This window comes from Crocodylus siamensis, chromosome 9 (genome assembly GCF_052110815.1).
Source record: "Crocodylus siamensis isolate JL-2025a chromosome 9, ASM5211081v1, whole genome shotgun sequence".
Lineage (NCBI taxonomy): Eukaryota > Metazoa > Chordata > Crocodylia > Crocodylidae > Crocodylus > Crocodylus siamensis.
The window spans coordinates 8,573,562-8,600,016 of record NC_143403.1 but is presented as its reverse complement, the minus strand read 5'-3'; the positions used below and the strand labels follow the sequence as shown (position 1 = coordinate 8,600,016).

At 40.6% G+C, this 26,455-nt stretch overlaps 1 long non-coding RNA gene across 2 annotated transcripts in view; it reads left to right on the top strand.

The window, feature by feature from the left end:
• Positions 1-3,138: 3,138 nt before the first annotated feature.
• LOC149857106 (uncharacterized) overlaps positions 3,139-26,455 on the top strand; it is a 77,057-nt gene continuing 53,740 nt past the window's right edge. For both annotated transcript variants that reach the window (XR_016444296.1, XR_016444295.1), the window contains exons 1-2: positions 3,139-3,254; positions 18,198-18,302. This is a non-coding gene — a long non-coding RNA (uncharacterized LOC149857106). The remainder of the gene's footprint in view (positions 3,255-18,197; positions 18,303-26,455) is intronic.

The window sequence follows — 26,455 nt, the reverse complement described above, 5'->3', positions numbered from 1 at the left end:
AAAAAGGTTTAAATCACCCAAATCCCTTCCTGTATTTCAAATTTGACTCCTCAAAACACTTGCTCCCTAATCCTAGAGGTGACCAAACTCTGTAGATGCCCTTTATACAATTGCTTAGTGGTTACAGATAGCACACGGGGTGAGGAATATCTGGGTTCATTTCCCTTCGCTGTATAAGGGGATTCCCACATCTTCTCCCTTGTTAGAGACTGCCCTCACCTAATCTAACCTAACTTAACCTAACCTAACCAGCTGGCTATTCGATGGTCTAGACACTCTCCTTGCCTCTTGCTGTTCTAATATTTGGGAAAGAACGGAAGATGCAGTGACCCAGGGGGAAGAAGCAAAAGTGAGCCCAGGTCTACAGCCTAGTAGTTAAGTCATTCCCTGATTCAAGGAAGATCTGAGTCCCAGTCTTTGCTTTAAGAACTGTTGTGGCTTATCTGGTGTATTTTACATTGAGCGTTATAGTGTCAACACCAGCTGCAGATGCTTCCTCAGCCTGAGGAAGGGCATTTAAATCTGAAAACTTGCTAAGAAGAATTTTTCCAACTTTTTTAGTTGGTCTAATGAGAGATATCAGATTTACCCAAAGAACCTTATCTGTTAAGTCTATTTGAAGCACTAGCTGAAGGTACAGGACTCTGCAGCCAGAGCAGGAATTAAACCCAGGTCTCCCAGCCAAGGTCAGTGGGTGATCCATAAGAGCAGGTCAGAGCATGCAGACTTCCTATGCGGCCCCAAATTTTAAGCATTTTGTGGGAGGGATCGTCTTTTTGTTGGGTATGTTTGTGTCCAGCATCAAGCCTAAGGGAGTCTCATTCGTGACCAGGGTACTATGGTGAGTTACAACAATAATAATCTGAAGGTCTGCATTTTGGAGGGAATTCTTTAAAGATGTTCATAAAATCATAGAAAATGAGGGTTGGAAGGAACCTCAGGTCGTTTAGTCCAACCCCCTGCTTGAAGTAGGACCATCCTCAGCTATATCATCCCAGCCAGGGCTCTATCTAGCTGAGCCTTGAAAATCTGCAAGGATGGAGATTTCACCACCTCTCTGCATATCCTATTCCACTGCTTTACTGCCCTCCTAGTGAAAAAGTGCTTCCTAATATCTAACCTAAACTTCCCTTGCTGCAGCTTGAGACCATTCCTCCTTTTTCTGCGCAGGGGTATTGTTAAGGGATGTCCATAAAGTGCCATTCATATTATGGTTGGCATGGCTTTAACCAAAGTATAGGCACAGCTACAGATGGTAGCCAGTAGAGCTAGTCACAGATGCTGAAAAAAGGTACTTTTTGGCTGTTTTTTTACATTTTCAAATTTTTTTCCACATTTTTTGCTCAATAGAAAAATGCCAGTGACTCTTTGAATAATCATTTTATGATGTTTTTATTTACAAGAATAACAAACATCGCATAAACCATGCAACGAATCAACAAGTTCTTGTAACATTTTCCTTTAGATAGGGTGACCATATGTCCTACTTTGGCCGGGACAGTTCCAGCTCCTGTAGGCTGGTCCTGGCTGGTTGATCAAAAGTCCCGGGCTGGAGTCTGGCGAGGAGGCAGAGCGGCATGGTGCACCAAGCAAGTGGATGGGCAGGCACCACTGCTGCTGTGTGGGAGCAAGTAATGTAGGGTCCTCAGCTATGGTCTCCTAGATAAAGTGACCATACGTCCTCCCACATTGCTGTCACGCCGGCAGCCTGCCTAGTGCGCCATGCTACTCCACCTCGCCGCCAGACATCAGCCTGAGGCTTTTCGCCAACTGGCTGGGCCTGGCCTACAAAATCCAGGACCATCCTGACCAAACTGGTATGTATGGCCACCCTACCTTCAGAACAAAGCTTACTTTCTGCCAAAAAAAAAAAAAAAAAAGTCACCTTCATTCAAGATGTTTGACCCATTTTCCGAGGGATGCTGTGGACATGAGCTGGTTGTTAGGGGTGATGTGAAATAGTCAAAAGGATCGAAGGGAGGAGAAACCTGCAGTGGAAAACTCAGTTGGTATTACTGAAAACTGGCAGCCTGGTTAGCAGCAAGGCAAACTTCCCAGAATGCCCTACTACTAGGCTTCATCCCATCTGCCGATAATAAGATTCAGTTTCCCACCGCGTCTCCTTCATGGTCTTTTTATTATAGTCCAGAAACATTCTAGACTGAAAGCATTTTCTCTGGACTGAAGTTTATTCATAAAAGCTTAGATGACCTGGTGTAAAGTGGTGTCATTCTACCGACTTCATGAAGCTATACCGATATTCCCTTTCTAAGGATCCAATTACTGAAGTCAGTTAAGTTTTAGTGCCTACATTGATATAGTTTTCCTTTCTTATTTATTATACTATTGCTTTTATACTCTTGACCTAAAACAATAATGAAGCCCTGCTTAACGCTTGTGTTGTTCTCCAAAGACTATCTTTTCCCCTGAAGTAAGGGTGGGAGGAAGCATACTTTCCCTTGCTTAAATGGAACAACATTGTTCTCTACCAAAAAAGATTTAATCATAATTACATTAAGTAACATATATAAAAAGTTAAGTAATAAAATAAAATGGGCTGGAGAACACAAAAGAGAAAAAAAAAGAACAGAAAGGATTAAGTGGAGTCATATAAAGAATAGATTCTATTTAATGAAAATTTCCACAGTGTTCAACATTTTTATTATGGTTAATAGCACTGCGCTTCATTTTTGTCTGCAGTAATTGTGTATCCTTAATGAATGGGCACTCTTATTTCCCCATTGAGCACTGACAGAAATTAATAAACCTAATTCTGTAGGTTTAAGTTTAATTCTGGTGAAATATATAAAGTAGTTACATTTTCACTTAGCGACTAACTGGAATAGAAATGGGTTTAAGCTTTTCAGCAACTTAATAGTGAGCAAATTGGGTTTTCTTTCTTTTCGTTTTTTCCCCTCTCTTCAGCACTTGGGTCTATTTTCAGTGCTGCATGCAATAAAGGATGTGTCACGGCTGGTGAGGCTGAACAGAGACCAGGGCGAGAGTTGTAAAAAAGTACAATTACTAGACTTAGCCCTTTATTCCAGCCTAGTTGTTAATGATTGGTGAAGACGATCCCATCAGTTTATACTTTGATAGAGGTGGCAAGCAATAAAAGGACAAGACTGGCAAGTGGAAAACTAAGCCACGGCAGTAAACAACACCCCAGTGGTGAGCTCCAGAGCACAGCGACTCTCTTCTTGTCTGGTTGTGGGCAGTGCTCAACTTAGACATAAGGTGAAGCTGTGTTGAAGGTAGGTGATAGAAAGTGAGCTTACTTTGGAGTATTTAAGTAGCACTGTGTGAAGCTGAAATGGAGGTAAATAATTGTAAGGGTCAAATTCACGGAGTGGAATTTAAGGCAAAATCCAGCCCCGAGGAGTTACTGCTTCCCGTTTTGTTGTTTAGCTAGAACGCCCTGCAGCCAGGCTTCGCCTCCAGCTACGACCCTATGGATTAAGTGGAGGTGGACCTCAGTGCCTTTTTTTGGATAAGAAACCTTTAAGTAAAACTCATTGTGCACTAGATAGTGCTATGGTGTTTCATGGTGAAGGGCCTCACATATTTGCTATTTGAGGAAGAGTAAAACCAGTAACCTGACCACTTGTGGACATTTAAACACCCATAACATTTAAACAAGAATAGAAGTGTCAGTCCAGCAACTTGGCAAAACTCCACTTCTGGTAATAATTATATAGACACTTCCTACCCTGCAATTTCACATAGGAGAGTGGGCCAGATCCACAGTTGCTATAAACCAACAAATGAATTAAACCAACTAAGGATCTAGCCCCGTATTTCATTCCTATTGTCATTTTCTCCCCAGTCCCAGAGCAGTGCATTCAGCTTCACAGAGAAGTAAAATAGAAAAGTTTGCTGGCCTAATTTATAATCCATGTGAGAGACTCTGGAAGCACACCAAGGAGTGAAAATGAGCAAAGGGTGTGAGGGTGAGGAATGGAGAGCGTAAGAGTTACAATAGAAAAATGTTATGAGTTTTCCTATCACTGCATAATTATCTGTATACCTTGTGAGATCGTCATTATTTTAAGAAAGTCTAAATATAAGTTAATTTATATTTAAAATAAAGAGTGAGAGCCATCAAAAGGGGTGGGAAGAAGGTCAGAAGTAGAAGTCACCTGAAAGCAGGTATCTGAAGGCAACAACTGAAGTTGAAATGGCAAACAGAACCAGGGGGACAATTTTAGGCCTAGTGAGAAACCATGGTAGAAGACATGCTACTACTTGTGTGTAAAGAAGACCAGGGGAATAAGGAGGGAATAAAAAAGCTGAGAAGAGCCTCATTTATTTATTTATATATATACAAACATACATACATACATATACATGTATCTACATACATACATATATATATGAGGCTCTTCTCAGCTTTATAAATATATATAAAAATACAAAGGCTAGAGGCCTTAATTGTGCCTCTGTATAGAAGTAAATGCATTACAAGAATATAAGGGACTTGAATAGGATGGAATAAAGTTACTCTTAGGCACCTAAGTCCACTTTGATGCCTCATAACTTAAAAGTGGAATAGAATCTGTCCCAAAAGACTGAAAATGGGAAGGAGGAGAGAGAAGAGCCAAATAGGAGATCAAGGTTGCAAGCCTGTCTGTCCGGAAATGAGGGCGGCAGGCAGGTTTAAGGAGTGCATGAGGGCTTGTTTGGGAACCTGGAAGTTCCATTTTTTGCAATATTTCATTAAGACCCATTGGTTTCAAAACATTTTATTAACCCAATCAGGAAGTTGAAGCAACATGATGTGATTAGTGACCAATTATATACCACCAAAAAAAAGGAGTTTGGGAAAAAAAGTTCATGAACAACCTGTAAGACTTCTTTATTCCCTGTAGCTTATAACTCAAAGAGCTGACGTAAACTCTGAATGTAGGAGGAGCTGTCCCACTGAGAAAAGAGATGAAATAATATCCTATTGCAGGTCAACCTGGGGGGGAGGCACGATAAAAGGATGGTATTGGGAAAGGTCACAAGCGGCGTGCACTGATAGATTAGTATCAACCTCTGATAGTTTGTACCAGTGCTACAAGCTTCCGACATTAAAATAAATGTTGTGGGAGGGTAGCAAGGGAGGAGAGAGGGAGAGAATACAGCAAGAGGGACAAAATGAGCAAAAACCAGAAGTGTGACAGGGATGTTGTTCAGAGCACTGGGGAAGTCTTTCTTCTCCGGGGTCACAGTGCACGCAGTCAGGGTGGGCCCAGAATCCTAGTAATGGATACATGCAAGGGAGTTTAAATGCAGGACACGGGGCTGGATATTTATAGAAAATGTCAATCATAATGGCATCTGAGCACTAAAGCGTTTGTACAGCTATAACCAAAGATTATGACCAAAGTTATGTGCCTAACAATTGGCTCCTTGGTCACTGGAGAGCTTATAAACGAGTGGCCTAAATGCCAAAGTAATCAATTACAGACAAGCAGAGCTGGTCAGAGGGTAATTTCTTTTCCCTTTCCCTAAAACAATTTTGACAAAACAAAAATTTTACATAAAAGAAAAAATCTTTGCATGTTTTTTTCTTTGTTGTGTTTTTTAAAGTTTTTCAACCAAAAGAATCAGGGGCCTCAAGTCAAAATTTCTTCTTTGTTTATGGATTGTTAATTTTCCAAATGCATTTTGACATACAATTTGAAAATCATGAAAAACTCTCTCATAGAAAGAAAAAAAAAAATCACTGAGTTTTCTTTTTACCAGTCCTACCTGCAGCTCCCAAGGAAGCTAATTAATTTAGGTACCCAAAGTTGACTCCAAGGCCTAACTTCATGCACTTCTAAACCCTTTGGACGATTTTCCAATAGGGCCAAGTCTTTATCTATTGGCTACCAACTCCACCCACTTATTCATGCAACTGAGAAGTTGGGGTATGTAGCATCTGCTTAGCTCTATTCTCCTTATTCCCCAGTTCCTTGATGAGGCCGTTCTTCTGCACCCTCTAAGCTACACATGTCAGCAGGGGCACATTTTCATTTTTTTTATTACTTTTATTTCTGAATGAAAAATGATTGGGCTTTTGTTTAGAATTCATCACATCTGATTTTATTTTATCCTAAACAGTGGAAGATTGGTGCAGGGGGTAAGGGAGATAAAATCCTGTAGCAGCTGTTCAGGTTTGTGCACCAATTGATTTGTTGTTACTGCCAGAACTGAGCAAAAAAGATTGGCTTCTGTTCCAGTGTTGCACCTCTAATAAAGATCTGTGCAATTTTAGTAAATGACTGTCTCTCTTCAGACAAAAATGGTGTTTCCCCAAGGCTGTATTTCATTCCATGTCCTACACGTTTCCCAGGCAATAAAACATTGTCATGCAAATCCAACAGACATGCATCTCAGTGCGCCACACATTAAACCTGCCTCTGCATGTCAGGGATCAAATTCTACTGCCTTACAGTTTTAGCCACTTTGATTTCCACACTGCCCAACACACCCAGGAAATGCAGCTCTTAGGCACAGGACAAGCAGCATGCTCATCTACCTGCCCATGATGTGTGTGGACAGAGGTGCACTGCCCGCTTCCTCCTGTCTCTTTTTGAAAGAGGCTTGAATCACACTCCTCTGCAAAAGAGCTTTTCTGCACATGGTGCCAGCAGTACTGGAGAGCGGACGCGGATCGTGTTCCACAGTCAATTTCACACGACCGCTGGCGCCACAGGTAAAATGCAAGTGCACAGGAATACGATCCGAGTCAATTTCCTTTGCCAGATGCCAGTGCCTGATAATTACATGGGGAGAGGCAAAAGAACTGGGGAAAGGCACAAGGAGAGAGAGAAAGAGAAATTTTGAAAAAGGAGGATAAATTCCGGAGAAAATAGGAAGACTAGGGTGGGGAATAGAGGGGTGGAAAAAAACCCAAGACATACTAATGGTGAGAATGAGTTATATTGCCCCGAAGCCATTTCAGAGGACTGGCCCACTAGTCTAATGGCAATGCATTGTGGGAAATCTGAGCTCATTCACTCTGCCATAATATGGTTGAATCTAAAAGTGCTCTAGGACAGACCAAATTCTGCTAGCTGCACGAATGGCTCATCTTGCACCATAGTCAATTCAGGAACAGCAAGTATTACTGGGTCCCCCTCAACCTATGTCTAACCCTCATCAAATGAAAAGGACAGTCATTAGAGTCTGCAGGCTGGAAAGCAGAAGGATTAAAGTGGTAATATTAGATGGGATCTGAGATGTGCTCCCCTGGGCAGGTGGAAGGGAGGAACACTTTGACTTAATTTCCTATCCCATGGATACTTTCTATCGTAAATCATGTGAGCTTTCAGAAATACTGGTGAGTTTTCCAGAATCTGGAATCCCAGGTGGTTAAGCTCGATATCTTCGGTTTCACTGAACTGAAATTTCCAACGCTGTTTTGCTGTAAGTATTATCGTGAAACATGTGATGAAAGGCCGTGTTCTGCCGTTGCTCCCAGGGAACATAATAATTAATGAAGCAGTGTGACATGGAGGCACTCAGGAGGCTTCACACTTGGTTTAGTGCTCATGGGAACAATAATTAGCCAGGATTAATCATCATAATGGTTTTTAAAAATTAACTTGAAGGGGAAACAACTTGGCTCAGAAGTTCGTAAGGGAGTATTTTACCAGAGTGCTAGTTCCAGTGCAGCCCAGACTGACTGCAGCTAAAAGCCTTCACTATTTCAATGCTATTTAGCAGTCAAGGTAAAGTGAGTTGGTGGGATCATCACTGATTTATAAACGGATAAATGCCTGCATGACACAGGTATACCCTTCTCAATGGCATTATTGACCAAGGCTTGAGATTGTCATAAAAATTTCATTTGTAGAAGTCTTTCCCAAAAAGCACATTGACAAGCCATGTTAAACTGCACTAACTCCAGGGATAAACAGAGGACTTTGATCTCCAGGATTCTCTCTCCTGTTCATTCCCAAGTTATGCATCCATGTAAACAGTAAAGAAAAACAATCAACTAATATTGAAATATTGCCCACTGCTGGACATTTAGCCTCTGATCCTGCTCCAGTAATGTCAATGGAAGATTTTTCTATTGACTTCAGTGAGCATAGGAGCAGGCCCTTAATAAACAACACCCATTATAACAAAGAGCCCAAAGTTTCCATTTTTCAAGAAAAACATCAGATTCCTTCTAAAAACTGGAATTCAAACTCTTCTAAAACTTAAAAATTCAGATCAGGAAATTCTCCTGTCTTACATCTAACTGTCCATATTGGAAATTTTGGGGGTAGGAGTTAGTTGTAAATTTTTCGTGGGACAGAAAGCAAATACAATGATTTTTTTCTATAGTTTCAGTGGCTGAGCCTAAAATCTAAGCCAGTGTTTTAAAAATGTTCCAAAAACATTGCCCAGAATTTATACTTTCATTCCTTTTTTTGGTTACAAAAAATTATAGGGAAATGGGCCAATATTTTTTCTCATCTACTCCACAATATAACAGGGGTGTCGTGTAGATCTAATGGAAGAGCGATCGGGCTCATTATATGCTGGCTTAAATAAGTACCAAGAAGACTATTCTTTAACAAATGCTAAATTATTTTGTCCTTATACATGCAAAGCTAGATACTGAATCAGATATGAACCAGAATCCAAATACAAGTTATTGTATTTATTTGTATATACACTTTGGCTGCAAAATATGTATATTTGGCCACGATCATATGGGGAAAGGTTACAGTTAGAAATCCTCCCTATTATTTTAAGTGTGTGTGTGTGTGTGTGTGTGAAATACAGACAGAACTACTACATGCCCTGTGTAAAAGGCCAGTGTAATGCCCAGCAGTTCAAACTTGTGTTCTCTACTTTATTATCCTTGCCATGGGAGAGCACCCACAAGCTTAGACCTCATTTATACAACATAGAGAAGTATCACATTGCTCAATACTTGGAAATGGTGCTTTTTTCTGAGCTGATATAATATGCACTGAACAAAACAGGAGCCATTTGTGTGGCCTCACTTAAACAGAGATAGATCCAGGAACAAACAGGAATCAGGGCCCACCCAGGTCTTGCCTTTGCAAAACAAAGAACATGTCTACACAGCCTTCCACTCAACCCAGGGTCGCTGTTGGAAAATAAGCCCTAATTATTGGCTCCCACTTGGGTGGCAATTAGGCAGAGCTTAGGTTTGGCCCCAAGGAGCTCATGGCAACCAGCCCCAGTGCTAACCCTCAGCTTCTGCTTTTGTCCCACTCTCCATATGACTTTGGAGCTAACAGCTCAGCACAAAAAAGCAAGAGAAACAAAATAAACCAATAGAGACCCTGCTACAATCACATGTTAATTCATAAGCAGGCACAGACTTCTAAACTTTGGGACCAAAATACATCTCACACCTTCATCCAAAAGTAAACAGCTAAGTGAGAGCAGAGATTTGTTCCTGTGAATCTCCATAGTGCAGCTACAGTCAAGTGCATTGCCAACAAATTACAGGTGTACGCCATATGAGCTGATAGAAATAGGATTTTGGGAGCAGGATGACATTTCTGTGCGCATAACACATTCGTACTGGAACACGCCCCTCTATTTCAGAGTGCTTGTAACACATTTGAAGAAACTGGAGCTTTCATGTAGCTACCTTTACTCTCCCCCTCAGGAGCTCTGGTGATGCAAAAAAGGATTTGTATCTCCATTGACAAGCATGGGCAACACATATAAGAAGCTTTAGTAATAAAGGCAAGGGTCACCGAGTGCACATTGTAGGAGGTAAATAATTAGCCAGGGACTTGTCAGTGGTTTGGAATATCATTCCATTGGTATATTTCAATGTTATTTTGGGGTGCAGCTAACGGAGATTCTCCCCTCACTTGGTGGGAGGGACCTACGCTTTTTGACATAGGAGAATCCAAGGTCTGTACTTGTGGTCACCAGGAATTAAGGAGTGATTGTGGACAGTAATGGAATGACCCCTGAGAATCTGCTAGTGGGTTGTGGGTCTGCTATGATACCCAGCATGGATCTAGGTCAGACAAGTGAATATACGTACTCTCAGGACTGGCCAGGATTGAGAGTAGACCACGTCATTTCACCTAACAAGTCGATGGCATCTCCCCATCTCTGGGCCTCTCTCTAAAACATAGATGCTACAAAGGGTTTACAAAGTAACATTTTATTTTTCAACTAGAATGGGGATTTCCTCAGCAAAATGAAACAGGAGTTCAAAAATTTACTGGACTCTCAGGCCGCTGAATCAAGAGGAGAATCTCTTTCTAAAGGTTAAATTCTCCTGTTGCAATTACAGATAGATGAATGCCAGTCTATTTGCTTTTTCTTTGCAAAAACTGAATTCTATGAAAAACCTAATTAACCTGGAGTTTGACTGAAGATCCATCTTTGGAAAGTGATGATGGACAGACAGAGCAGAGCAGTTCTACCTAGTATCTGAGTCGGAGTGCTTCACCCTGCAGGAAGCACTCTCACAGGGCTTTGTAGCCCATGGGAACCTTCTCGGGGGAGGCAGCATGTTGTAGAGTGAGGTTGGGGGCATGAGGCTGTAGGGGTGAGTACAGGAAAAGCATTGCTGAGTTAAGCAAGGTTGCCAGCCCAAGAATCTTTTCTTCTTTTTTTTTTTTTTTTACTGATAAACCTGCAAACTTTTTACGCACAAGCACTTTTTTTGTTTGTTTTACTATGGCTGGTGTCAAACTCCGAAATTTGAGTCCATCCTTTTTCCAGAGCTTGGCAAAAAGGGTTACATTTACAATATGTGTAACGTATGTCAATAAAAAAAATTGATTCTCAGTAAAAAGTTTGCAGATTGTCAGTAAAAAAAAACACTTAGAATTGACCCTTCTTTTAGAAATCTGTTTTGAGTTGGTCAACCTGGAGCCTGTCCTGCATTTTGTAATCCTTGACTGTCGGAAAAGTGGGGTCGGGGGGGGGGAGGGGAGGGGAGGGGTCATTTGACTTTGTTTTGGTTCCAGCGAAGTCTTCAGCTGGTTCATTATCTGTACTATGCACTGGAGAGGTGATTCTAATTCTAGTAAAGGCCATGGTCACTCTCTAGACCATTTCTTTTACTGAAGTACAGAAAACTAGCATCATTCATTAAAAAGATCATTTTGTTCAGCCTGCCTCTCCCTAGTGATATTTTGATTATTTCATATGTGCTAATGAAGTCGCTCCACAGCAGCAGAGCTACCTCTCATTTAATTGAGCTAATGGTGCAAACAAGCTGTTTACTCAACAATGACTTGAAGCCCTCCAGCTGCATGACTATAGGTACGCTGTACAGTGAGAAATGCATGGCACTACACAGGGCTAGGTACAATACAACATGTTCAGTATGGCTACTGAGACCAAGGTATTAGAAAGCACTTATTTGCTTTAAGGTAGCAACTGGCACTTACTTATCGCCAAAAATTGTATTTTAATGGCAAGTTTATTCATGCCATGGAGTAAGCTCATTCATTTAATAAAAAGAGAACTTCATTCTGGTTCGTCTTGCCTAGGGAGCTGGATACAGCTAAGTTCTGGAATTGTTGGTAAGGTGTAGGATTTTACAAAAACCAGTCTGTCAGTAGCAGAGTTGTCTCCACTAACAATGAAATTCAATTATATTAGATTACATGAATAGTCAAGATCAACTTCAACAGTGTGCTACAAGCCTGTGCAAGTAGCCTCTTATTTAAATGAATCACTGGGTCATTTTAATCAGTTAAGTGGCTTAGCATAGCAATGCCTGCCCTCCCTTCTGCTTTAAGAGGCTTCCCTACCTGCAGTCATCAGTGTTGAAAGAGCAGTTCTGATGCCCCATGCTATTAGAGCCCAGTTCAGCTCTGCATGGTTAACTTTACTTGAAATCTGTGGCGCTAGTCATAGTCAAATAGCTAAACAACATGTCTATGTGCTTTATTGAACTGTGGCATTGGCCATTGATGGCTTATTTAAATAAGACCGATAACAATCAGCAAATGCCTTGGTTTGTACTAGATAAATAATCATGGATAAATGACACTGGCTCTCCCTTCCTGATTTCCAGCATTCTCTCTAAATAATTAAAAAATTATAATTTGACTGATCCATTTGAATCACCTGGCTCAATGATTCAACATTTCTCACCTTATCCTGCCATGAAGGACCCCAGACTTGAAGTTGCAGCTTCAGGGGTAACCAAAGTGCACAGGCTACCATCCCTGAGAGGGCCACTCTTACCCTCTTGAAGTGGGCTTGGCATACTCATTGGATGTGTTATTTTTCAAAAGGTCCTGGGCTTTTCAGCTATGGACTTCTAAGACTCTCACCTGATCTACACATTGCATTCAGCTTGTGCATATGTATCAGCCTAGCTTTTCTGTGACAGGGAAGAAAAATTCATGAATTCAAACTTGTTTCACTAACTCTGCAAAACTCTGAAAGTATTTTGCAATGTTCACAAAACCTCAGGCTCTAGCAGGTTTTTCATGCCCTATACTCCACAAGCCAAGAGATCTGACCACAACAGACACTTACAGTGATCACTGGAGGTCCTTAAGGTAGGCTGGGGTAGGAAGAGACATGGGGGAAGGGTGGCAGTCCTTTTTGAGAACCCATCCAGCCAGCTCTGAGAGAGCATGTAAGGCTTGGTTGGGCTTGGTTCTACTGCCAAATTGTGCTCACTGACATGCAAAGGACTAGAGATTTTAAAGGATTGAGGGGATGGAGAAAATGGCAGTCTTCGGTGGACCAACTGGGCAAAAATATTCAGTTTTACATTTACACAAAATATTGTGAAACATGCACTTAACTCTTCTCCACACTGAGCGTCTCATCAGGCCTACATCCTCAGTCAGGGTCAAAACGGGAGATGGCTAAAAGCCTGTGCGTGATTAGGTCCCAGAATTCGAGGCCCCAAGTTAGTCCCCATCTAGCTAGAAACATTGCTGTATCCAGAATCTGACATCAGAAGTAGGAAGGTCTAAAGAAATTATTTGCTAAGCAAATAATGATGGGCTTGGTTCCATGCCAAATTGTCATTGAAGAGCAATCATTCTTCATTTCTCTTGCAAGACTTTCTACCACTCCTATGCATGTTTTCCCAGAAGTAGATCTCTGGATTTCTTAAAAACGGCCTGATTAGGCTTACAAGGATGTCAAGGCGAAACCAACTGCAAACTCCTAATAAAAACATGGCTCATAACAGCTGCTTAGGCTTACCATTCCTTTACTACAATACCCACAGAAGGTGCAGCAGACAAAAACAGCAAGACTCACTGTAGAAAGGCTTCTGAGTGGCAATTTTTAAAAGTGCATTTCATTTTTGCCCCGTGTGAACTTGGGGGAAACAGGTTTTCCCCCTTTCCCCCTCTGTGGGCCTAAAATCCAGGCATCAGACAAAGGTTTTACTCATCTTTGTTTGACTTTGATTGAGGACATAGGCCAAGTGAGATGTCCACAGAATACTAGTAGCACAGCAGTAACTCCACTGGAAAGGAAGTAGTTTTCAAGGGGAGCAGTACTGAGTGATTTGGACATTTATAGACTTTTGGGTGGGGGGGAATGCTAACGATTTACAGGTATCCTTTCCATTTGGGCCACTCTTACCTGAGGCTCCCACAATCACTAATCCCACCGACTCCTATGGGTCTTCTGCAGTCACTTCTGCAGGATCATGACTGCCAACATTTTAGACAATGGGGAAGTCCCCAGAAATGGATTTTTTAGATTCCCTGTTATTTTCAAATGCAAGAAAACCTTTAAGAAGAACAGACTTCAACCAGAGGTATCAGCGGTCCGCTGTCTCCTGTTCCTTATCCTCCTACTGACTTGCTGATTGGCCCAAGGGAAGCCACTTACTCCGCATGCCTCAGTATGCCCATCAGAAACATTGGAAAGCATGAGAACGGCACAAAGGAATCCTTTAGTCATTATAACAAGTGCAGATCTCGAGTCTTTCCTTCTCCTAAGAGGTGCTTTAGGAAAAAAAGATTTTTTTTTCAAATTCTCAATTCAAAACAAAACCAACCAAAAAACCCAGAAAGAATCAGGCTGAAGTGATATCAATTCAGCGGGAATCCAATGTTTAAATGAGTCTGCGCTCACAAAAAAAAAACAATTGTCTTACAAGGGCAATTGAAAATCAAAGTGAATGAGTATTTATAGCAACTGAGCTGTTTAAAACAACAAACTGAAACTGCAGCAGCAACCACTTCACAAAGTCATATTCTTGAAGAAGGGGGAAAAAAAAAGATCAAAGATTTGCAGGCAGCCAGTTCTGCATACAAGTGGCTTTATCAGCTCTTGGCTGTGTTAAAGAGAGTCAGGCATCCTGAAAGAGAAAATATTTAATGAGGTGATGAATAACACTTTCTTGGCCTTAATTATAAGGATAGGACTAAGCAACAATAATTGTGGGATAAATTATCATCAAGAGATATTTCCAAACAAAAAAAAAAAGCATGTCATTATCAAACAATTATTTTAAGGCTCATTTACATATAAAAAAGAATAAATGGAATAGTCCTCCCCCCGCTTCTATTTGTGGGGGTGGTGGAAATTTTCAGGGTGGTGCATGGGAATTAGAACGCGCTACACCCAATATTGCTAATGACAGGCTAATTCTCCATAGATCACCCTGGGAATTATGTATTTTCATCCACGGGCAGAATTTGACCCAACAAAAACTCCCATATCTGTGATAGGCCCCCAGCGGTTTTGATTAGTTTCATAATGGGGACATAAGGCCTAACTTCCCTGCCTAATTACCATTAGAAATACAGGGAGAGAAAGTATATTTAGATTTCCTCTATAGGCCTTCTCTATAGGTTAACACAGAAGCCATGGAGACCTGAGAAGATGAGTCTGTAAAAAGTTCACAAGAACATGCAAAGATAGTCTTGAACCAAACCATGTCTCAATAGCACATAACCGTATATCACCAGAGCAGACAGAATACGATTGTAGTGATTACTCTCAATGCAGAAGACATTTATCTCACCATGACCTCATGCCTGCACATCTTCAGCAGGCAGTGGAAGACAATAGTAATTATGGCTGGGCAAGAAACACAGGATTGGAGCCTCCACTTGACTATGCAACAAATGGAGGAATGAAACATCTTGGAAACACTACTGGAGATGAATAAAACAGCCAGATTAGCTTTTCAAAAAGGCTTGGCTCTTTACAAGGCCCCTTTTAGGTGCTAATAAATAGCCAGAGTCTCCCCAGAGCCTACCTGCTTACAAGAGAAATAAGTAGATGTCAGCTGACAAGCGTTTTTTTAAAATCTGGCCACTTATTTTGCTGTCAAATTGGGCAAATCCTGGCCTCAATTTTCCCTGAGTGACTACTGATTGCGAAAGGCCAACCTAGAACACACTTAAAAGGCCTGATTTTTCAGACAAGAAGTGCTTAACTCTTCCTGAAAATGTGATTCATTAAAGAAATATTTTAGGTTACATCTCCCAAATCTGACACAATTCACCTGGCCACTTTAGAAAATACAACCTCTTGCATATCACACACCTTTGTGTGTGTGCATTTATGTATGTGAAAGAAATGAAATACATACACACAGTCCCCAAAACCATGTGTATAGGAACTTCCTGAGAAAATGAAACAGAAATGTGTGTCCCTCCCCAAGAGAAATACATTTGGCACCTAACTGGACTGTTTCTTGGTTGTGCTTAATCTTTCTCAAAAGGACTGGTCCCACAAACAAGACTTCCAGAATTACCTGACAGTGCTAGGAATCCTAGCGCTGGCACATTACGATACACGGATATTCACTATAACATCTTGCTCTTTATTAGTAAAAGAAATTTGGGTGTCAAAGCTGATTTTATCTTTTGCCCCTCCCAACCCCTGGAGGTGATTGTAAAAGCCTATAAGTTTTCCTCAAATACATTTGGGATTACTGATACTCGATGACACACATCCAATGAGGGCTAGCACAGCCAAAACTCATCAGTAGCACTGCTCATGCCTAAACAAGACATAGATGCAGCAGTGGCTCTGTTTCATGGATGTTGGATCACACACTGTAGCTGGAAAATAGGCAGAAGACAGCCAATGTGTATGATTCTTGACTCATTAGGCTTATAAACTGCAAATAAATTACCTCTGATTGCACAATCCCAACTTGCAGCAAATATATATCAATGAAAAAATGCTGGACAGCAAAGAATCAGATCCAGACACTACATGTGAACAATCCCAAAAACACTGAAAACACAGAGCCCTCGGGGCTTGTTCGAAAATTCAATAAATACATTTTTTTAAAACTCCCACTTAGTCCATGATCAGCCCTTAGATTATGGGTGCTTAAAAGCAGAATTAGTTTAAAGTGACAAAACCAGATTAAAATTTGTTCCATTCCACTATCCTCACTTTGTGAAGTGCCTTGGCAATGAGGCAGTTAGCGCACAGGCTGTTTCACTTCTCCCTTTATCGTGCTACTTAAAATTATAGCCTTGGCTCTCAAGATACAGGAAAAGGCACAGATCCTATTTCAAAAGCTCCCTCTAGCTTTTCCCAACTGTTTGTTACCAAAATTGTTCCTGATGATCTGCTAGAAAAAAAACAGAGCTTTGAGTCAAAGGTGGTCTCATCAGCTCTAGAGAAACACAGGCAGATATTATATAACCAATTCCAAGCAGGTTTTTAATTTGGAAAAGCCACAGTTAAGACAATGATAAAAGCCCACGCCCTTCTTTTGATTCCAGATCAGAGAGAGAGTATTTTTAATATCAACGTGACATAACCCTTCGATGCCCCAGAAAACCACACTTACCACTGAATTAACCAGCTTCGTTCTCCAAGCCTTACACATACACATACGCAGGGAACTAGGACAGGAGGTTCATGGGTTTTATTTCAATTGTGGGTGTATTTGAAACACAGTGAACACGGGTCAAAATCCCAGTGGACAGCCATGCCAGATGGATAAGGGGAGCCCTAAGCGACAGTTTGGGGATTACAAGGTCCGCAGTAACGTGGTGTTGCTCTAGCGGCTTTGCTGTTTCAACACCAGCATAACAGCTTGGTCCATCAAGTGCCAAATGATAAAGGACAGTCACGCTGCACGTGAAGTGCTTGGACTCAGGGCATAAATACTCCTCTGTCTTACTCCACTGATTAATCAAAAGATCCTGGTTGCTGCTTAGATGAACAGAAGATATTAGTGTAAAGAGAAGAAGAAAGAACAGAAGGAAGTGATTAATGTTACACACAGAGGGCCTTGTCTTTGGAAGCTGGGCTCTACATGCGGCCCATATGCATGCCTCCTTGTATATGCAGAGGCCAATCAGGAATGTGTATGCACTTCCTTTTTTCCTTATAGAGGACTTGAGCACAAGTGGGAAAATTAACATTTAATTGCCTGTGCAAAGGTGCACACAGCCGTGGTTTGTGAGAATCATCCAAAACATTTCCCTGACACCTTAGGCCTGATCAGTTGCCTCTACAATGAAAACTGCATGTAGCAGAAAGCGCTGCTCCCAGTTCTTCTCCAAAGCTGTAAAACATACATCTCGCCAACGGCATTTGTGCACATTTGCCATGAGACCAGAAATTAAGGGATGCTGAGCTTTCATCAGGATAGCTGTTCCAAATGGGAGAGACATGTGATTGCATTTTCCATTGAAAAAGAAATTTTGACATACAGTTATTAACTAGCTCTCAAATTCCATCTAGGCAATGAATAAATAGAAGTCTCTAGAAGTAAGACTCATCAGACGACTGTCGGCCCTAAAACCTGAGCTGCGTATAGCAAACAAGCCAATGAACTTAATGGGAAAACTCTTACTGAGTCCAGTGGAGTAAGATCAGGCATGGCTGGAAAAGAAATTAAAAGGTTGGATTTTCTATAGAATGAGCCGTGTGACTCCCTCCTTTTCCATTACCCTCCTTACTGACTCTCCCAATTAATTTACGACTCTTGTGAATTACACAGATGATACAGTATAACCTCATCTTATTTCTCAGTTATTCTCAGGCAACCATGATTTCACAATATTAATCCAAACCACCACATATGTTATGTAATAAAACAGAAGTTCATAATGAGTTTAAAAATTGGGACTTTGATGGGAGAGTTAATATTGTCACAAAGACCACTATAGAAAGATTTATTACTTTATCAGAGTGCCCTCAGACTAAAAGATTAAATACAAGAAGTAAAGTCTTTAATAAACTGAAGCAAATGCGCAGACGATATCAAAGTGATTTGGCCATAAATTAGATCCATCATTTTTGCTTTGCAGGGGCAGCTGTGGGAATGAATTTCTTCTGCATGAGAATGGGTGCAAAGGAAAAGACAACCAGGCCACAAAAGCATGGGAATATTCCATAAGGAGCATAAAAAAGTGGTAAGGGTGCCCAATTCCGGATGCAATTTTAGTTTCACAGGAAACCAGAAGCCCTACTGTTATAGCCAAGTGGTGTTGGCAAGTACATGAGCAAATACATGTGCACGTAGACACACACACACACACACACAGAGTTTACCTCGTTTTAGTGAAACCACTGAGAATCTTCATTCTTTTTCACTGTCATTGGCATTGTGCTGTACACCAATGTGTGTGCACGCACATCATGTGCATGAACAAAAACAGAGCCCAATGGCAGGGGATTGGCAACTGGCACAAGAAGTTGACCATCTGTAACATGCAAAGTGCTGAAAACAGACAGCATGGGGTCCAACGATCCTAAGTGCTCAATAAGCTACTGGTGCTGTTTCCCCCTAACTTTGTTAGCTATCTCAGCTTGGAAATTAACTCAGCCACCCATGTTCAGCCTTGCTGATTTCAATGGGACTACTTACAGAGTAAATTCTTATCCAAGAGGAGTGTGTGTGATTGAGCCTCAGGCTTGATACTATCATGTACAGCTTCTGAAAGATTCAGAAATACCCTCCAATTTCCTCCTAAGTCACTCAGAATCGAGAGTTCTCGATACCTTGCAAAACTGGGTTGCATCCATTTTGATGTTATACTAGTACTACTAGCAGTGATAGTAGCAGTAGTACTTTTATTATCACATTGACAACTGATTCATTGACATAGAAAATTGACAAAAGCTCTGACAGGTATAAAAAAAAAAGTAATAGAAAAAAAATCCCTCCTGTAAGTTCAACAGAACTATGACTGTGACTGTGATTAGCATGGAAATGCAAGAAGACAAGTCATCGTAAGATACAAATTGGCATAGACCCATTGAAGCCAACAGAACCACATCAATTCATGCCAGCTCAGGGTCTGATCCATTATAAATGCAAATGTAGCACAATTTTTAAAAAGCAACATAGATCCAACAAATGCATCTTGATTCAAAATGACTAGCACTTATGGTTAATACACCTACAGTCAACTACGCATTGGTCTGTTAATGCATTTTTCTCTAGGAACATTTGTTGCATGTACACATTTTCATTTTCCCTGAGATTTCAAAATAGTTGGCATTGTTAACTTAGAATATTGCAAGTTAATTGTTGGCGAGAAAAGACAAATTATGAGCAGGGGAACTGTTCTGGGAGGATTTAGTGTATTTGAATAATTTAGACCCCTGCCGTTAATGTGACAGGATTGTTTTTCTCTTGCAGTAGCCTGCTGCTACAAGAATTAAAACTGTCGGGGCGCGCAACAGCCTGGGCTAGGCCTTAGTAATGAGCTTTATCAGTCAATAAATGATTTTATGCAGCAAATTAAACTGTAAATTTGAGTGAGGTGGTAAATATTTAGAGAATAAAGATATCCAGCTAATGAGGAGGTCTGGGTGGGGAAAAATGAAACGCAAATGTCAATCCTTTAAATCTTCAGCATAGTACGGTTTTGCAAAAAGTTTACTGCCACTGTCTTCTATTTTATTTTTTTTACCTTTGTAAACAGCAAGGGAACACTATTTCCATTGTAGTTACAGATGCTTGGGAGGAAGGGGGAGGTGGTTTTTTTGGGTTGCTGGTTTTTGTGCTTGACAGAATTCCACATACCCGCATGACTCGAGAGATTAAACAGCAACAGCCATAAGAGATGAAAGCATCACATTTGACTGGCTCGTGTGAGCCATCAGGCATAGCGCAGGCCTTGGGTGCTACTCCCAACTCTAGCTGCTGCCTCAGAGAACCTAACCAGTCTCATTTAAAGGCTTTAGGATCTGGTTGCATTGTCCCTTGTAGCATGATACGACAGTTGTGATCAGCCGAGGCCCTCGTGCCAGGCCCTCTTTAGGACAGGAGGCTGCTCTGGCAGGCTGACCCGTTCCACTCTTGCTTTTCCCCATTGGCCCACCAGAGCCTACACCTAGTTCATAACCTACCTCTATGTATACATATGCAGAAAGGAATTCTAAAAAACTTCACAGAAAATACGGTATCAGCCTTAAAAGGCATATCTGGACTCTCGTGGCTGAACGCGACCTGAAGCAACAAGTTACACTTGTTCACACCTCCAATAAAGCAGAGCCTGGGTGATTAGCACTGTTTCCTCAAAAGCAAGTGAGCAAACAGCCTATCAAAAAGACATTTTCACCCAAGATGTGTTTTTGACAGCCAGCGATTGGCTTGATGGCCATCAATTTTTTTTTTAGGTAAGGTCTGGGAAACTGTCTTGGCAGGGGCATTTATTAGCAATATTGAGATTTTCTGTGGAAAGTTCTATTGGGGTCAGAAAGTCATTCTTTGTTGAGAAAATGCTTCTATGAAATAATGGCAATCAGCCCTTTAAAGAATTGATGGCACTCTTCCCAAAGCTAGGTGTGTTGACCCCAGCGTCCTCATCAGTTTCCAGCAGTAGTAACATTTTTCCTGCAATCTCAGCTGGATGCATTATTCTTTTACATTTTCTGACAAATCAAGGGCGCTCAAAACCCCAGAGTCCAGGAGAACAATGGTTTTATTTATGCCCTTCGCAGGGACACAGCCGGATGGTGCAAGGTCAGAGGCTGCTGTCTACCATGACAAGCACATGGCTACTGTAGACCCACTTCTAAAATAAATGAACCAGCTCAAGGACCACCACAAAGCAGTGTAGAATCAAGACCATAAACTCAATTATTTTCACCCAATTCATGTAGGTCTCACATAAGATCTAGTTCTCAGTGAGTGCTCACATGGAAATCTTCAGCTGTCTCCAAGTCAGGTCTCTCTGATCTGGGGAAATACTCAAAAGGCTCCTCCATTATACTCAATTCAAGGCCAGCACTGAAACTTCAGGAGCTTGCTGCTATATTTAGTATAGCAAAAATTGAAAAGTTTTCCACTAGAGTAGCCAACTAATCTGCTTCACTAAGAGCACAACATCTAAAACTGAAAGGAAATCAAGCCTTAGAATATTCTTGTAAAACTCCATTGGACCCCCGCACTGCACTCCAAACAATATGCTGTTAAGTGTAATAAATCCAAACAGTACCCATGAGATTAGTTTGGAATATCAGAATGCATGGGCACAGCCTTCATGGCTATTTTAAACACCAATCTACCCAACTGAAAGCATTCAAACTTCTGATATTAACTGGTTCTTGAAAGAACTAATATACTAATGCAGTTGTTTTTAACATGGAATGAAGCTTCATGTTTCACCTTCTTCATGCCTCACCTTGATTAGATTGCCTCAGTTTAATTACCAAATTCTGTTAAAAGACTTTTCAGTACAGATGTAATTTCATGCAGGTGTTACCTGGTATAACGAGGCCAGATGTTTCCACTGGAATAATCTTGGCTCATTTGAAATATATGTGTGTGCTGCAATAGCCTGATTTCTGCATCCATTGGGTCTAACTGAAAAACAATTGTTAACAGTTACAAGCAAGGTTAAATTTGGGGTTGAGGGCCCATAGCACCTGTTTTCTCTTCTTCCTTTGCACTGACTTCCTTTTCTATGTTCAAGTGTTACTTGGTTGTGGGTTTGAGCCCCTCTCATTTCAGTGTCTTCCTTGATTAGTTCACCTGGTTGGCCAAATATGCCAAGATCATGGGTATATGGTGTATACATGGACTGATAATGGATGGAATAGGAAAGAGTGTTTTTATCTAGGCTTGACTTCTGCTTTAAAAACATATCACTACTTGCCTTATGAGATCCATGTATCATCTTGCAGTATATTGGACTGGAAGACAGCACCCAGCTTGCTGTTGAATGGTGCCAGGTCTTTTGGTGGGAGGGGAATATCAGCTTCCAACCTGCAAAAACTCTTGTTTCGCAAAAGCATGAGAAATGAGTAAAAATGCTTTTAACATCCTCACAAAATCACAACACCATCATTTGCACTGTTAGTAAATACCTTTACACAGTTAGAGATAGTTTATATCGTAGGGTGCATTTTAAAGGGGGAGAGTATTTACATGCATAGCCAAGGGAACTACATGCCGGGATCAACTATGCCATTACCATTACCCATTCCTTGTGTTCATGTAATTTCAAGTCCAATTTTATTATTATAATCAATACATACTATAAGCAACATTAACTGTCTTCTACTATTATAAAAAAAATAGGGAAGCCACACACTCATGAATGAAAAGCTTAATGTGGATAAATTACTTAACAGTTAGTCCTTCACCAGTTGTCTTAGCCACACTGCCTTTTCATCTGTAGTATGCCACATATTAGCAACATAGCTTTTGCTTTACTTCCCTTGTTAAATCAGGAGTAACTCAACTAAAGTCAAAGGAGATACCTGGTGTACAGGTTGAGGGAAGGAACACGCAGTATAAGGTAGGAGAGAAGAGAGTTGGACCCATAGTGCAATTCATTTAACTCAGCATTTTTCTCAACCCTCAAAACCTTTTGTTGCTCTTCCATTGTTGACCCAGTTTGCCAATACATCATGGAGCCAGAGGACTTCTGGCAATTCATCTGGCAGGGACCACATATGATGGTAAAATGGTTAATCCAAAGGGTACACTTGGTGGGACTTGCTCAGCGAATTACTGGCAGTTTTGAGCTCACCGCGATGTTCACATTTCATTCCAAACCCAGTCTCAACCAGCAGGATAAGCAAATTGCTTTGTCAGTTCAAAGACCAGCCAAAGTGAGAACCTTTTTGCATTTCTCCCCTATTGTTCTGTCAAGTGGGATGCCGCACAGATGACATAGAACAAAACCCAGAGACTCAAACTCAAGGGGCCGCAAAACTCTCAACAAGGAAAAGCAAAGGACTTGTGGGGCATGAACAGAAAGTTCACAAACGGCAGCAAACAAATAATGGCACAAAAGGGCTTGCCAAGCAGATAGCTCCACATTTATTCTTTGTCTTATGGCTGACTGTTTTTTAATTAAAAAAAATAGCATGGGAGCTAAAAATAATCTTAAACCACTTTGACCCCCATCCTTGGCATTCTTATGCTTAAACTTTAATCCCTACTGGGAATACTCAAGGTGCTTAGGGTAAGCACCTGCCTAAGAGTTGGCACAGGGAGGACTTCCAATTGCAGAAATAACCATGACTTTTTAATTAACGGCCTCCAAACAGACCCCTTCAAAAACAGTTGTTTTGTGATCGAATTCATTTGTGTTGGGCTTTGTTTTTGTTTGTGGAGGGAAGGAAAGGTATGGGTAAAACAAAGTATTTGTAAAATAACTAACACCAACTGCACTACTGTCTGCCCTCATTATTTCAATTCAGGCACTGACAGTACAAGACTTAATATTACAATAAAGCAAAACTGGTGTCAGCAAAAAAAATAAAGTTTCGATGACACACTGATATGGAACACTATGATACACTGGTAAAAACTATGTGAAAACCAGAAACACATAAGACTGCAATTTAATCTTTTTATTTGAAATATAAATATTGTTACTATCAAGCTTGACAGTATAGAAAATGTGTGCCCTGCAGCCTTCTGACAAAACAAAATTTATATTTAAAACTTCCTGAAATAATGCCTTTCATATGTGGGGTTTTGTCACATTGCAGTGGCTCTGAGCCTACCTTATGGTCCTGCACCTTTAATTATTTTATGCCTAGAAGACACATTTTAAATAGAAGAGGCGGGTTACAAGAGTTTTGACAGCTGGGGATGATTAAAATACTGACAACATGCACTATATAAAATTCCCTGAGGTTTTAGCTGGGTACTCATAGGAAAGTCAGAGATTAGAATCCAAAAAAAAAGTATTTTTACCCACCAGCACGAAATGTTCAGACCACTGGACTGTATTTCCCCCCTCCTACTCCATATAAACTTTCTTTAAAAAAATATCTCAAGGCCACATACTTGAAAATTGGTCAACAAATTTGATTTACTAATCTGTTCCCATTTACCAAATATGCAGCCAGGTTTCATGGCCAGCTGTTCTATATCATTTCTTGAATGGAAGGGAGGGAAGTTGTATTTTAAATGTATTTAATGGTTTTTCCCTTACTAGGGTGTTGTTGATTGTGTTGATATTCTGGCTTCCAGACCAATGTGTTTGCGTTTCATTTGGGGCAAAATATTGTTGTTTCTATACTGGAAAAAAATTGGCTTCTGGACTAGAAGCCAGTAAGTGCGTAGGTACATTCCTTCCCTAAAGTAGGAAAATATACCCATTGACTTCATCTGCTTAAAGTTAAGGGCATACTTAAGTGCTTTAGTGAACTGGCAAGGATTTTTTGTGGGTAATATCTTTTACTGGACCAACTGCCTGGTTAAGATAAAGTCAGCCTTCATAATCAAGCGTGTTAAAACTTATCCTGAACACCTAGGTGGTAATAAAGGGAAGAGGTAAGTTGTAATGGTAAGAACTGTAGTTCAGTAGTTATAGTTCATAGGGATATGTGTAAATCTTGGGATTTAAATAAGCACTCGGGAACAAATTTGTATGATACCATAGTCTTGTCTTAAAATTGTGACAAATGGCAGTGCCCATACATCAGCACAGGTTAATGCTGACCATACCATACTTTATTGTTTGTTGGTATCATTATATGAATTCAACTGCCTGGAACTGAGATAGGCACCCCCCCAAACGACATCGGGCGAAAGCTCCAACCTGTGGAAATCAATTGCCAAACTCCCATTGACATCACTGGGACCAGGAGAGCTCAGCAGTAGTTTCTGCCCCCCCCACGCACACACCTCCTCTGCCCCCCTAAAAGCAGTCTGACATTGCACTCACCGCAACAAATGAGGTTCACACACAGGGAAAAGACAAGCCGAACACCAATGTGATCAAGTGGATTCTCAGCAGGGTTTGCGGCTGCTTGAAATATCCCTGCCCCTCAATTTTCTAAGCGTTTTTGGCTGAAGAATGAAGTGAGTTGACGGATGACCCCTTAAGATGTGCAGCATCTTTCTGAAGGAAACCTGAAAGAATAGCCAGGGATAAGTGCCGAGAAAAGAAACAAAGGCAAGAATGCTTTCACTGGAGGAGTAGCGAAAGAGTCCCATGAAAGTAAATCAGGTGAGAGAAGTAAACATGAATTGCAATGTAGGCACTTGACTATTCACCTAAAACATTGCAAGCTTTGCCATGTAGTTCTGACAAACCTTAGCTGCAGTCAATGGACTTAAACCAATTTATGCTAGCTGATAGACTTGCCCAAACTGCAGAAAACCAAAAAAACCAAACCCCATTTGCCAAGCTGCTTCTCTGTGGTGGAATATGTTAAACATACAGAAAATATAATTCTGCTTTTAAAAGATATATCCAACACAGCACATTTGATCCACTTGGATATAAAAAATGCATTCAATTCTGACTTGCATGTATAATACTGGGGCCCCAGTAAGATATTCTTGGTGGTATTATAGAAGACATATGCTTTTTCATTAAGTCAAGTGATTCCTAAATCTACACCCTGTAGACTTTTTTCCTAGAAGGGAAGAAAGTAGTCTTTGCCCTGCAAAGTATATTATGAGAGATATATCCAAACTTATCCCAATGATTATTTCAAACAGTAAATGCCTCATGAGATGAATAGAGAATCTGAAATTGTCTAATTCATTTAAAGTTAATGAACAGCCTTCTAATTTAGAGTATAGTGGCTATCAAGCGGATTTAATAATATTGATATTAACAACAGGTGGAAAGGACAGGAACTTTTTCAAATGGTACACTGCTAGTTACTGAAGCAAGAACAAGAGCCAAAAAAGGTGAAAAATTTGATCAGGGAAGTACAAGGACATAGTGGGAATTTATCAAGTGCCCCTAATATTTTTGGCTGGGATACAAAATACTTCTTTTCATTTTCAATATTTATAAATACAATATGGGATCCATTTTACTATTAGGGGATAGAGATTTTCTCTTCTGAAAATACACCCATCATGTAGATGGGCGTGGGGAGGATAACCCGCAGGAAAAGTAGTATTTGAGAAAAATACCATTTTACCCACAAAGGAAAACATTATTATACATCTGTATGAAAGATTGTTTTCATAAACAGGTGCTTTCTTCTGTGTTTCGAAGATCTCAAATTGCAACAGACTGGCAATGTAGAATAGAGTCTTTTTTTAAAGGCAACTGATCTGATAGATGGCAAAATATGAGCTACGAGCAGACTATTGCAGCAATCACTGTGATTTAAAGGGATAAAATGA